This window comes from Pimephales promelas, chromosome 1 (genome assembly GCF_988280905.1).
Source record: "Pimephales promelas chromosome 1, fPimPro1.hap1.1, whole genome shotgun sequence".
NCBI lineage: Eukaryota > Metazoa > Chordata > Actinopteri > Cypriniformes > Leuciscidae > Pimephales > Pimephales promelas.
This window is the reverse complement of record NC_142769.1, coordinates 40,578,147-40,590,900: the sequence shown is the minus strand read 5'-3', so window position 1 is coordinate 40,590,900 and position 12,754 is coordinate 40,578,147. Positions and strand designations below refer to the sequence as shown.

The 12,754-nt window shown below is 37.7% G+C and overlaps 1 pseudogene; it reads left to right on the top strand.

Annotated features, from left to right (window-relative positions):
• The first annotated feature begins 2,229 nt into the window (after nt 1-2,229).
• Nucleotides 2,230-2,995, top strand: LOC148998480 (uncharacterized; annotated as a pseudogene).
• Nucleotides 2,996-12,754: the final 9,759 nt, after the last annotated feature.

The window sequence follows — 12,754 nt, the reverse complement described above, 5'->3', positions numbered from 1 at the left end:
ATAAGAGCACTTCAGTATTTCAGCTATTATTTTTTATTTATTTGCTTAAATGTGTCATTTACTGCACAAATAGGGAGGCTTCGAGTTTAAATCTCCCAACTTAACAGCTATCGTGAGCTGTGTATTTAGCCTGTGTTTTGTATGTAAAGAATGAAGTCCTTTGTGTTTTAAACAATGTGATGTATAGAACTTTGTTAAAATGGCAGAACTTTGATTTATATAGATTATAAACAGTATGAGAATCAATGTATCAAAAAAAAATTAATATAATGTAAGCAAATGCTGCATGCACGTATGAACTGCCATTAAAGTGCTTCTTAAAACATTTCTCAGTGTGGTTTGTTTACATTTAATATTTCCATTTTTAATCTATTTATAAATGAATTTAAAGCAGGTACTAAGCTCAAAGCAATATTTTTTTATATAATGTAATGATTTGTATCATAGTGTATTTTTTCTAAACTCAGGAACTATCCTGTGATCATTGAAAGCCTGGACTTGATTTTTTTTTTTTTTTTTTTTGATTTCCAGGAATTAACAATTGGGATTAATAATTTAAAAAAAAAATCTCTCTTTTGTGTATCTTAGATTGGATGTTTTAGATATTACCGTATTTGCACATAGTCGCATTATTTTAATATGCACTGAGAATTAATAATATATTTAATTCTCAGTGCAATTATTTACTTTTCTTATTCATTTGCATATAATATGAATAAATTAAAAATATTGGTGTGAATAATGAAATGGATATCCACTCCAGCAATATCTACATTTTTTTTTATTTGTATTATTATTGTTTTAATCACAATCTACTACTAGAAAAGGACATTCATTGGCCAAAGTGTGTACAAGTACCTTTTTGTACCTCAAGTACCTTTTATTGTATTACACAACCTTTCTTGTATTGTATAAGAGTTACATTAGGCTACTCTTAATCTCACTGTCGGTCCGTCCGTCTCTTGATTTATGGATTGTATCCTTCAATTTATCTCTATCATTTTCCAATTCTGCTTTCTCATCCCTAAAGGGAAGAGCTGAGGGTCTTGTTCACCGGATCCAAACTTTGAGGAAGGTCTGATGCGTCTCTGTCACAGTCGTGACTTGCAGCAGGACTGATCAATTGTGTGAATCTGTGACGCATCTCTCCAGTTTGTTTCTCTGTCCTCGTTTTCTCCTTCAGCTATTTGTAGCTGACAAATTGAGTTTTTAAAGTAAATGAGCTTGTTTGCTGGAAAATGTTTTTGGGGATACAGGAAATAATTTTGACCGGGAGGGACACGTTAGGGGGCTCACTTAGTTTTGGAACATGATACTGTATGTCGTCGTAACCACATGATAATTTGTGGGAGCTGTCGTGGCCACAAAATAATTTTGTTGAGGTAACGTCATTGTGTTGTGGCCACACGATGCGAAGTCATGGCCTCGAATTCCTATTTCCTATAATGATTTTTACAACATGCATTTCTTGTTAAAGGAATAAGAATGCGTTGGAATGACATACAACGGTATGTGATGATAATACTACCTATTTGTATACTTTTAATTTTTTGCTTGATCTCATTACCCAATTAACCTTCTGTGCTATCAGATTGCTCTTGTCTGCCTTGCTGCTGGTCTGCGTCTGTATGCTCTGTAAAGTTTTCTGTTTGAATCTCTATTTACTATTTACCTTGCTGTTCTTATTCATCAACATAGATATTGTCTAATAGGGATTATCACGCTGATACGTAGTACTTCCGGATTCTGTGATCTTTTGTGCACTGCCACTTGAATCACCAATATCGCTGGTGAACTCATGAAGGACTACACTAAGTTTATTTATATGGCATCCCTGGTAAATTAGTCGGATTCACTAAAGTGCCGGCTGCAAACAAACGTGCTACCTTGTTTTATTTTAAAGTTTTAATCCACTTCTTCCATATACTGAATTCAGTCGGGAATCCATGAAAACTTAAGAAGTGTTGGCGTTGTTGGTTAGATTTACAAAGTGGAACAGAGCAGTGACATAAATAGCATTCGTCTCAGGCATTGTTGAACTGCATCGGAAGTGGACATGCACAAAGTTGACAAATCCCGCCCATGAAACCCAGAAGCGTGATAATCCCCTATAATCATTATCGCTAGCACGCTAGCATTATCGCTAACACGCTAGTATCTCGTTAGCCTGTTAACCTGCACCTTTTGTCAACTAAGGTAAGTAAAATTATTCAACAAACACGGTGAGTAATGTCTTCTGTTATTGTCACTTGCACTTTGTGTCACATGTATAGTATAGCATTCTCTGTCAGCATTGAAGGATTTACATGTGATAAATGCAAGGAGACAGTCGGGCAGAAGATAGTAAGAGTTCAAGGGCTTTAGATACCGCTTTGGATGCGACTAGCTTAGTGAACTCTGTACATTGTTCGGTTCCGGCTGTAGAGCCTGTGCCGCAGGGCAACTGGGTGACCATGAGACGCGGGACAAAGCACCGCTCTTCCGTTCCGATAACAACATTAAAAGGTTTCTCCCCTCAGTGAAACGCCCACTGAGAATCCTGTTAAATATTCCCTAGTTATTGTCGATTCTATTACACAGGATGTGAAAATAGAGAGATCCGCCACCATAGTCACATGTAAAAGTGCTGGCTAATGCAAATCATAAATTCTCTAAAATTATTATTCACGTTGTCACTAATAATGTTCGATTTCGGCCGTCAGAGAACATCAAAATTAACGTTAAAGAGGTGTGTGAACTCGCAAGTACGATGTCAGGTACTGTAATTTGCTCTGGCCCCCTTCCTGTTCACAGGAATTGATGATACTTAGTAGACTGTCATCACTCAGTGGCTGGCTGTCTTAAGTGCTGTCCGCAAAATAATATAGAATTTATAGACTGTTGGAAAAGTTTTTGGGGTAGACCTGACCTGTTGAAATGAGATGGTATTCATCCCTCCTGTGATGGTGCTGCTCTTTTCTCTAGTAATATGGCACATCTTAGAGGTCAAATATGACAATCTGGGGCTCAGGTCAGGAAGCAGACAGACTAGCTAAACCGACCGTCTCATGTCACTGAGGTCAGATAAATCCCATCACATAGAGACTCTTTCACCTAGATATTATCATATTGAGACTGTGTCTGTTCCCCGAATTAGGGCACAAAAAACTAATAAACACATTTAAGGGTAAAAATGTAATTGATGTTCAGCAAATAAAAGATATGATGAACAAATGATAAAGCTTAGGTTGCTGAATATTCAATCCCTTTCTTACTTCAAAAGCACTTGTTGATATGATTACAGATTATAACCTAGATGTGCTATTTGACAGAAACCAGACTTGTCTGAAAGTTGCTGTAATTTAAATATCTTCAGAATTACTGAGAAGTGTATGTTTTTGGTGCTGTGTTGGTGCTTAATGTAACACTATCGAGTGCAAATAATAAATCACATTTAGGATTTGTGCTGACTACTGTATACAGGCCACCAGGGTACCATACAGACTTTATCAAAAGAATTAGCTAATTTTCTATCAGAGTTACTGGCTGCAGTCCTAATTGTTGGTGATGTTAATATAAATGTAGATAATGAAAAAGATGCATTAGGATTGACATTTAAAGACATTCTGAACTCTCTTGGAATTAGAAAACGTGTCAGGACCTACTCATTGTCGTAATCATACTCTAGATCTATTGCATGGAATCAATGTTAATGCCGTTGAAATTCTACAGCTGAGCGATGACACCTCAGATCATTATCTAATCACATGTATAGTTCATTTAGCCAAGGCTGCAAAGTCAACTCCGTGTTACAAATGTTAGACCTATCACTTCTGCCACTAAAAATAACTTTATTAATAATATTCCTGATCAGTTTCATCTCCTCAGCATCCCAGATAGCTTTGAAGAACTCAATATTGCGACAGAAACTTTTGACTCTCTCTTTTCCAGCACTTTAGACACAGTTTTCCTTTGCGCTTAAAGAAGATTAACGAAAATAGTCCAACGCCGTGGTACAACGAGCACACTCAGGCCTAGCAGCCAGAAAAATGCCACTGCAAGGAAACAAAACTAGGGTTTTTTTGCATTTTATGGAAAGAGAGCACAATTGCATAGAGAGGCCTTAAAAGTTGCAAGATCTGCTTATTTTTCAACCCTAGAAGAAGAAAATAAAACCCTAGCAATTTATTTGAAACAGTGGCTAAATTGACGAAAAATAAAACCCCAGACTTTTCCAAGCAGCACAGTAGTAATGACTTTATGAATTTCTTTACTTACAAGATTGAAAATTATAACTATACAACCGTCTACTACAGTATTGCATCATTGTAGTCTCCCTGAGAAAAAAAAAAATTGATTCATTCATTGCTATAGGAGAGGAAGAATTTTCTATACTCGTTAAATCATCTAAATCAACAACATGTAGGCTATGTTAGACCCTATACCGACTAAGCTATTGAAAGAGATGCTTCCAAAGGTCATAGATCCTCTCATCTTTGTTATAGATACATATAAATATAGGCTATGTGTGCAGGGGCCAGGACAAAACTTAGAGAACCGAAGATGTCCTATCCCGCTGGTCATGGTATAGGAAATAGCTAGTGAGTTGTTGTCAAAAATGGTTTAAAAGGTCTTCTTTCCTGTTTAAATTGTTTGTACATGTCTAATGGAGAAAGAGACCATAAAGAAGATAACGAAAAAGATGCATTGGGATTGACATTTAAAGACATTCTGAAGTCTCAGGACCTACTCATTGTTGTAATCATCCCGCCTATCCCGCTGGTCATGGTAGAAAATAGCTAGTGAGTTGTTGTCAAAAATGGTTTAAAAGGTCTTCTTTCCTGTTTCAATTGTTTGTATGTGCATGTCTAATGGAAAACGAGACCATAAAGAAGGATCACTAATTCACTATGTAAATGAGTAAACAGTAAATGAGCTTGTGGGCATACGTCAGATGAACTAGCTAGCTCAAAGAGTGTTTTTTTTTTTGTTTGTTTTTTTTGGTTTTTTTTTTGGTGGCTCACAAAATAGTTTCTTTATTGTCTTATTTAAAGTTATTTGAAAGTGTAATAACTGGTAATAAAAAGAGGATATATTATGTGGCGTTCTACGTTTGTGTCGTGGAGCAGTTCTCGTGGTGACTGTCTCAGTAGTGCTGTAGTGTGACTCAGTGCTGTTGAGGCGGTGATACTGTCACTTCTCCGCTTCTGTCTGCATGCGTGGGCGCGCGCGCCCGGTGACTCATCCCTGCTTTTCACCGTGTGTTGGTTCGTGAGCGAGTGAGTAGGCAGGTTATATGTGGGTAAACCTTACCGTCCTGCCTCTTCTCGCATTCATTAGTTGTGATTCATCCAAATTACCAGCAGGATGCGCAATTCTCACTTGTACCATTCAATCGAGGGTAAGTTCATGTGTGGTACATCAATTTCAGTGTTTCTTTTTGTTTAATATACAGGTCAAATGAACACCATTAACCACAGTCCTCCAACCTTTTCTTTCTCCCCATTGTGTGTGTGTGAAATAACAGGCAAGAGTTTAGATTGCTGCTGAGGAAAGCAAAGTTTTACATCAGCACGCATTTGTTTTCGTTTTCAGCTTCCGTTCAGGACATCACATTTCTCTGGTGTTTTTTTAAATGTGCTCTAAGCTATGTCAGGCGTTTTTTAGGCCAATTTTTTTGTGTGTGTGTGAGTGTGTCACATACAGCAAAGAGGGAAATTATTAGTATAACCCTTAAGTTTTAAATGACCGACACACGACCAAAAAGACTACGTTCTGATGAACAGATTGCAAAAATGCAAAGATGAGGGATAAGGAAAAGGAATGTGCAAAGTCCCGGATTTCAGAAAAGCCTTAAAAAGTTAGCAAGATCTCCGCTGGCAATCCGACATTCAGGTAGCTCTTTTTTGGTGGACAGGTATCCAGTTTGTTTTTTCTAAATGGACTTGAACAAACACAAGGATATAATTAGCTAGAACTATATGCAGTCACTGCTAACTTTGGTGAATACATCTGTTTCTAGCAGCTAGCTAGCGATCTCTATTGTAGGCCTAAATGATCAAGCTTACTCACAGCAGGGCGACAGTTTGTGTGAATTATTGTTTTCACCAACTGTTTGTTAATAATTTGAATGTTAATTCATAGCCTATTGACAACTTTGACAAAATTTGTCTTCGACAGAGCGTTGTTTATGCTCACTGGGAAACGTGAAGCTAACATTATCTTGCTATTGTTGCTTGTATGGGAGCTAAAGTTATAACCTCAGGTGGTAAAACGTTTTATCGTGTTTTTCTGGTAATGTTTATCTTTTCTGAATTCTGTTCTGAATTATATGCAAGCATTTACATTACACCTTGAATAAAGTATCATTAAATCTACAGGGGGAGGGGACGGGATGAGGAGGAGGGAGGGTCTAGCTAGCCTCTGTTTTGTTTGACAGTACTTCAAACGTCAACAAGAATTGACGTCACCCGACATCGACTAGAGCACCTTTAAAGAGTTTTTGTCATTTGGTTGCCACCCAAATCGCATTAAATTTGATTTGTTGTGTAATGCTGGAAATCTATCTCACACTGATGTTTTTTGGACAAAATAATCTTTTCGCGGCCTGTGACAGGCCAGAAAAGCGTACGCTAATTTATTTCTAACTATAAGGCTACGTAGCCTGTATATTTAAAGCTACATTTTATAATAGTTATAATTACTGTTTTGCTACGGATGTGATATTAGATATCGTATAGTAGCATTTTAATGATCATACACTGTTTTCCATCTAAAGTTATTCTTGTTAAATTGACCTTTTAACTTTATTTGCTTCAACAAATTTAGTGTCAATATTGAATTTCAGCTAATGATTTGGCTACAATTTATGCTAGTATCTTTAAATCAATAGGCCTATTTATAATTAATTGGATTTTGTCAATGGAAGCAGTATTACTATTCACTATTCGATTATATATATTTTTTAGTATAATATATTGCTGCATTTAGAGTACAAATTTAAACATTAATATTTGGCTCATAATTAGGGCCGGAATGGGTGAAGTCACAAAGAAGATTGCTGTTCAAAGTAAGGGAGTAACACATATACAATGTAATAACTGAGCATATAAAAAAAATCTTAAATCTTAAACTGTTTTAAGGAGATCCCCTATTAGTCCATTATGGTTTTATACCAGTGAAGATAACTAACTAAATTCAGCTGAACCTGTAATAGGCCTACATTTTCTACAGCAGACGTTTCAATGTTGATCGCCCCTTCAAAAAGGCGCGAATTGTCCATCACCTCACAGCGTGGGCTCAGCAAGATCTTTGGTGTTCAGATCCCACACTCACCGTGATCCTGACAGCGTTACATAAAACGGAACGGCTCAATAATTCATACGCAACCCTTTTAAAGCTGAGCCGCCTTCAAACGATAACCCGTACAGATGTGAGTCTGTCCCTCCCGCTCAAACACACACACAGGTGATAAAGACACGAAACAACCATAGGCCGTGATTGAGTTTGCTGAATTTTATTTGACAAAGTATTCTCCTCATTTTGTTTTTTTTTTCCTTTACCCACTTTCTTTTTGTCTCGATATTGTCATATTTACAGTAATAAAAAATAAATCATTTTTAGGAAGGATTACATTCCACACTTACATTGCAATGTGTAGCATGTTCCTTTCATAAAGTGCATCGTATTTGTCAGATTTCTGTTCACAATACAAATAGAAACAAACAAAGCAAGAAAATGACCAACAACGATTACATCACAGTATCAGAGCACCCATCCACATCTCTGACCGCTTGCTATAAGGGCCACATAATTGTGCTGACAGTTTACCTACACAAGAACTTTCCTTTAGCTCTATAAATGAGTGCAAAAGTGATTGTGGATCAAAGTAAGACTTCATCAGTAACAAGAGATTTGGATTTTGGAGAATGGGCTACATTTGGGTGCAGTGGTTACATAGGCTCTTATAAAGGCTTACTGTCTCTCCTCTTCTTTATTTTAGGAAGGCGCCTTCTCACTCTAATGTTGCTGTTGATGGGAAACACAGAGCTCTGCTTAATGGCCCAGAAAACGGATTTCAAGTACCCTAGATAAATGTAACATTTCATGCTCTTCAAGGTTATTTTTAGCAGAGCTAGATTTAGTGGTAATAGACCTTCCACGCTTTTAGGTGCCGTCATTCAGACGACCTCTCCGTTTATGTACGCCAGCAGTGACGTCATGACAAAGGACTAAGGTACGTACGGTAGTCAAACTCTAATTTGTTCTTGTTTCTCTCTCTATAACTCTCAAAATAAGCCCCCATTGCCTGTGCTGTAGCTAGGAATGCATTCATCTTAAATTTTATCCACCACTGACTGAAGATATGTGAAATTCTAGATGGCTGGCTGCCTGACATACTTCAATTCTGTGATGATATCTGTGGTGTTAGTAATTGGATAGGTCACTTTTGAGCATGAGGCGGGGGGTGGACCATCTGTCTGAAGTCTGGCACACTAAAGGGCTGTCCCAGTCCAACAGAACGCTAAATAAAGGTCTGCATTGCCGGTAGCCGTACTGGGCTCCAGTGTCCAAGAGGGAGGGTGGGATGCAGCCGTTCCCTTGGTGTTGAACACCACCTGGTTCTCTGGGTCTATTTTGTAGCTTTTAGACCTCACTGTTAAAACTAGGGATGCACCGATACGAACATTTTGGCCGGTACCGACAGTCAAACCAAAATTTCCTCAAACCACTCCTCCATCATTTTTCACATTATCACGGTTTATTCTCTATAGTTTAGAAAATGGTAATAAAATATGACAAGAACTCGATATTTCACTGGTTTTGGCCATCCTCTCACAAAATGAATTAGGTTTAATCGCTGGCAGCTGTTAAATTTAAGTACACAATTTGATAGTATCAATTTAGGTCAACCAATTACCGAGCGATGCTTAATTTTGTTCAGTCTGTGGTGTAAAAAGGTGGCATTAGGAATTTGAGAAAAAAACACTTAAGCAAAACACGGTCAGGTCAAAGTGTCTGAATAATGTTTGGTCCCAAATGTTTATACATTTTACTGGTATGAAGAATTTTTGGGAATAATATGTCACAGTTTACTTTGTTTTGCTATCCTCACTTACATATAGGGTCCTGCACCCACTTTTATATATATAAAAAAAAAGATATCTGGTATAATTTTTGAATAATTTTTGGTTTGACTATATATTAAGGCCGATAACTGATAAATTGGCTGATAAATATTTAATTGTACATTGTTATAATTTTTGAGAGCCTGATTAAAAAAACAAAATTCTCACTCAATCACACAATTATAATGTTCTCATTAAAGCACATTTTCCTTTTTTGAAGTGATTCCAATGATATTTCAAGCAATTCAAAACACAGAACAGTGCGCATCTAAAGTGAAGAAAATAATCCATTATTTATCACTTTAATATATCAATATCATTAAAATATATATATATATATATATATCAGCCGATACGGTAATGGTGGCCGATATAGCGTGCATCCCTAGTTAAAACTGTATGCTACTAATCAAACGATATCTTGTCTGTCTTCAGTAGTCAAGCTGCCTATATTTGGGGCACGAAGCTGTATTTGAACCACTGCAGGTTTGAAGGTGCATGGTACTGCGACTGTCGACACAGTCAGGTGATGTTACAAATCATAATCCTTGTTTTTACTGATCTGATTAATGCATTAACTCAGTAAGACACTAGTAAGTGAAATTTTGGCACTTTCTGCCTGGTTAACACTCTTTTTGTTTCATGTGTTTGTTAGTTTTGTTTAGTTTTTTTCTGTTTTTGCTTTTTCTTGGAAACCATTGATAAGAATACAGGTACTGAATACACACACATATACACACACACCAAAACGACATCATAAAACTCATGCCCTGATGTGTATAAAAATATACGTTTTCATACAGCATTGCATAAGAAAAATAACCGCTGCACCCCTGTACAAACTGAATCTATGGCATCCAATTGAGTACATTGTAGTGGAGATACATTACATAACGATAGAGATTTTCTGAAAAACATTAATATTTGCCAGGTGTCGTGTATTATGAGGGGTGGGTTATTTTTTATAAGTGGGCACAGTGTGACAGGTCACTGAACCCCACTCCTTGACATAAGTGAGTGGTATATAAACAAATGGTACGCTCGCTCTCGCTCACAGACACACAAACAATCAAGCGTATCATACAATCGCACAAAAAAAAAGACTGAAGAATTGTTCCACAGTGTCCAGACTGTGAAATAACTCCACGTAGAAGTCCATCAGGTTTTGTACAGGTCACTAAGAGTATTGAGGTTCGTCAGAGGGCATCTGGATGGGCTCTCAAGGCCAACTTTGAATACTTGTTCTACAATGTGAAAGCGCATCCTAGAAAACAGTACATTTGATTTGAAGAGCTGAAGCACTCTGGTCTCACTAACCTATCTTTTTATCATGTTCAAGTCAGGAAGTAAAATTAGCTCTGTTGATGGCCTCATTGTGATTGTAGCTCTGTCAATGAACGGTACATGCTGGTTCATTATTGCAGAAGAGAAACGGTAAGGCCTAAATTAAGATTCTTTGCTGCAAATGAGGGTTCGTCAAAGAACAGCTGTGACATTCATTCCCCCCTTGAAAACACAAGGCTTTTGTTATGGTCATATTTCACAAATAGCTCCACAAATATACATATAAAATATTACAATTAATTCTTTAGCTTTTAGTGGTTTCATTTGCGCCATTTTCGAGTCGTAGTGTTTCTCGGTTTTGTCTTTTAAATTTCTTGTGTGTTTTTGGTTGTACAGCATCCAATTTGGCAGATTCACTAATGTGTTTTTCAAATCTCACATGCCATTTCAAAGTATTTTGGGCTGAATCTTAACTTACGTCCCTTCTGTCCCATTTTGGTCTAGTTATCTGATCTTTTAATAGGCCTGCATGTAGATCTATGTACACACAAGCCCCAGTTGGTCTTTTGCAGAATTCCTTTTAAAGATGTTGTCTGCATTGAAGACTGCACTTAAACTTAATTAACCCGCCGTTGTAGCCTGGATGCCAATCTGAACCCCGTCCACACAACGCATTTTCACCCCAAGGCGTCACCTTTGACCATGCTTCAATATTTGACGCTTTAGGCGAGCCTACGGCGTCATCTAACTGAAGCTAAAGGAAAGCGTCAGTTAGAGGACGCGGTTAGGTTTAGGTGTGGGGTGGGGGTAGAGTACACGCGATCCTAGGGCGTCATCTAACTGACGCTAAAGGGCGCCTTAAGCATCAGATATTGAAGCATGGTCAAATCCTTCCCAAGGTGTCAGTTAGGTGACGCCTTGGGGGTGAGAATGGGCTGGTTCACAACATTTTTTGGTCGGGAAGTTCGGTCTGGACTCGATCCATTGAGGAGTAATTATGATTGGTTCAGAATTAGTCGGGCCAATCAAATCGCCAGGATGGGCTTTATACAATGATCGACAGATGATAATCATCAGATTATCAAATAGCGCTTGGGATGAACCTTTTACTGTCTGTGGGTTGAACTGGTTGGTTTCCCTCAAAGTTGACTGCAGCTTGAGAATTGAGATGTATAGATCCGCTATTGCGTCTGTTGTGAAAGAAATAGGCAGCGCATTCATTTTAAAACTAAAAGACGAACAGAGAACTGCAAACAAGGCGTTTGTCGATTGGAAAGATGAGTTTGCCGTCCTTCCTACGGGATTCGGCAAAAGTTCAATTTGTCAGCTAGCTCTGATGGTCGCTAAGAAGATGGGACGCAATGAAAACCCTGTGGCCGTTGTGGTTCCTCATTAGGTCGCACTCATGGAGGACCAAGTAAAAGAAGAAACACTCGTTATTTGACATTATTCCAACTTTGCGTAGCTCATAAAAAATTACTTACTGCATTACTCTGATTGGTTGTAGGTCTATCCAATTGAGTGCAGAGTTTTTTAGTTTTTTTCCTGGTTCGGTTAAGACACGTCTCATAATCAAAGCCCTATGGAGCAGTCTCAGACTCACATTCTGACTAGAATATGAGTATGACAAAGTCAGGCTACCGCCGTTGTGCACCAAAAAAGTGTGCTCGATAGATTCCAGAGACAAAAAATGTCTGAAAATATGATTTGCTTCGCAACTTTGTGGCAGCAGATATTTTGCTGTCATTAGGGATGTAACAAACCAATTCAGTATGTCTAAACAAACTGGCTTTTCCCAGGAAATCTTACATTTATGATATGAAGTTTCTCTGCAAATGATGTTAGTAACAAAAAAGAGGTCATGTTTTTTTTTTCTTGCATCATTATTTCAGTTGGTGAGATGATCTTTAAAAAAGTGAGTTGATAAAACTGTCTGTAAAGCGACAGATGCCAGAAGCGGTATAATTTTCACTCGTGGGACTGTGTTTTCTTTCTGTCATTCATACATTTTTAAGTGAACACGGATAAAAGTGTCGAAGGCGGGTTTGCAAGGGAATGGCCTCATTGTATCTGCCACTGTCCGTGGTTCTGAAAGCACTCCCATATCATGAACGTGTGTACATTCACACAAATCAGGTCGATTTTGTAATCTTTACTATTAATGGTGTTTTTTAGATATATTGATATTTGTCACGGGGCCTGTACGACATATCTCAGATTTTCCAGATTATTCGGATCATGTCTACAATTTGATATTTTGTGCATAGAGGTGTGCTATGCATTAAAGACATATGCAAATTAAACATTTGCAGATTGACATCTTGGATCTCAACAGCTAATGCATAACCCGCAACATTTGACTG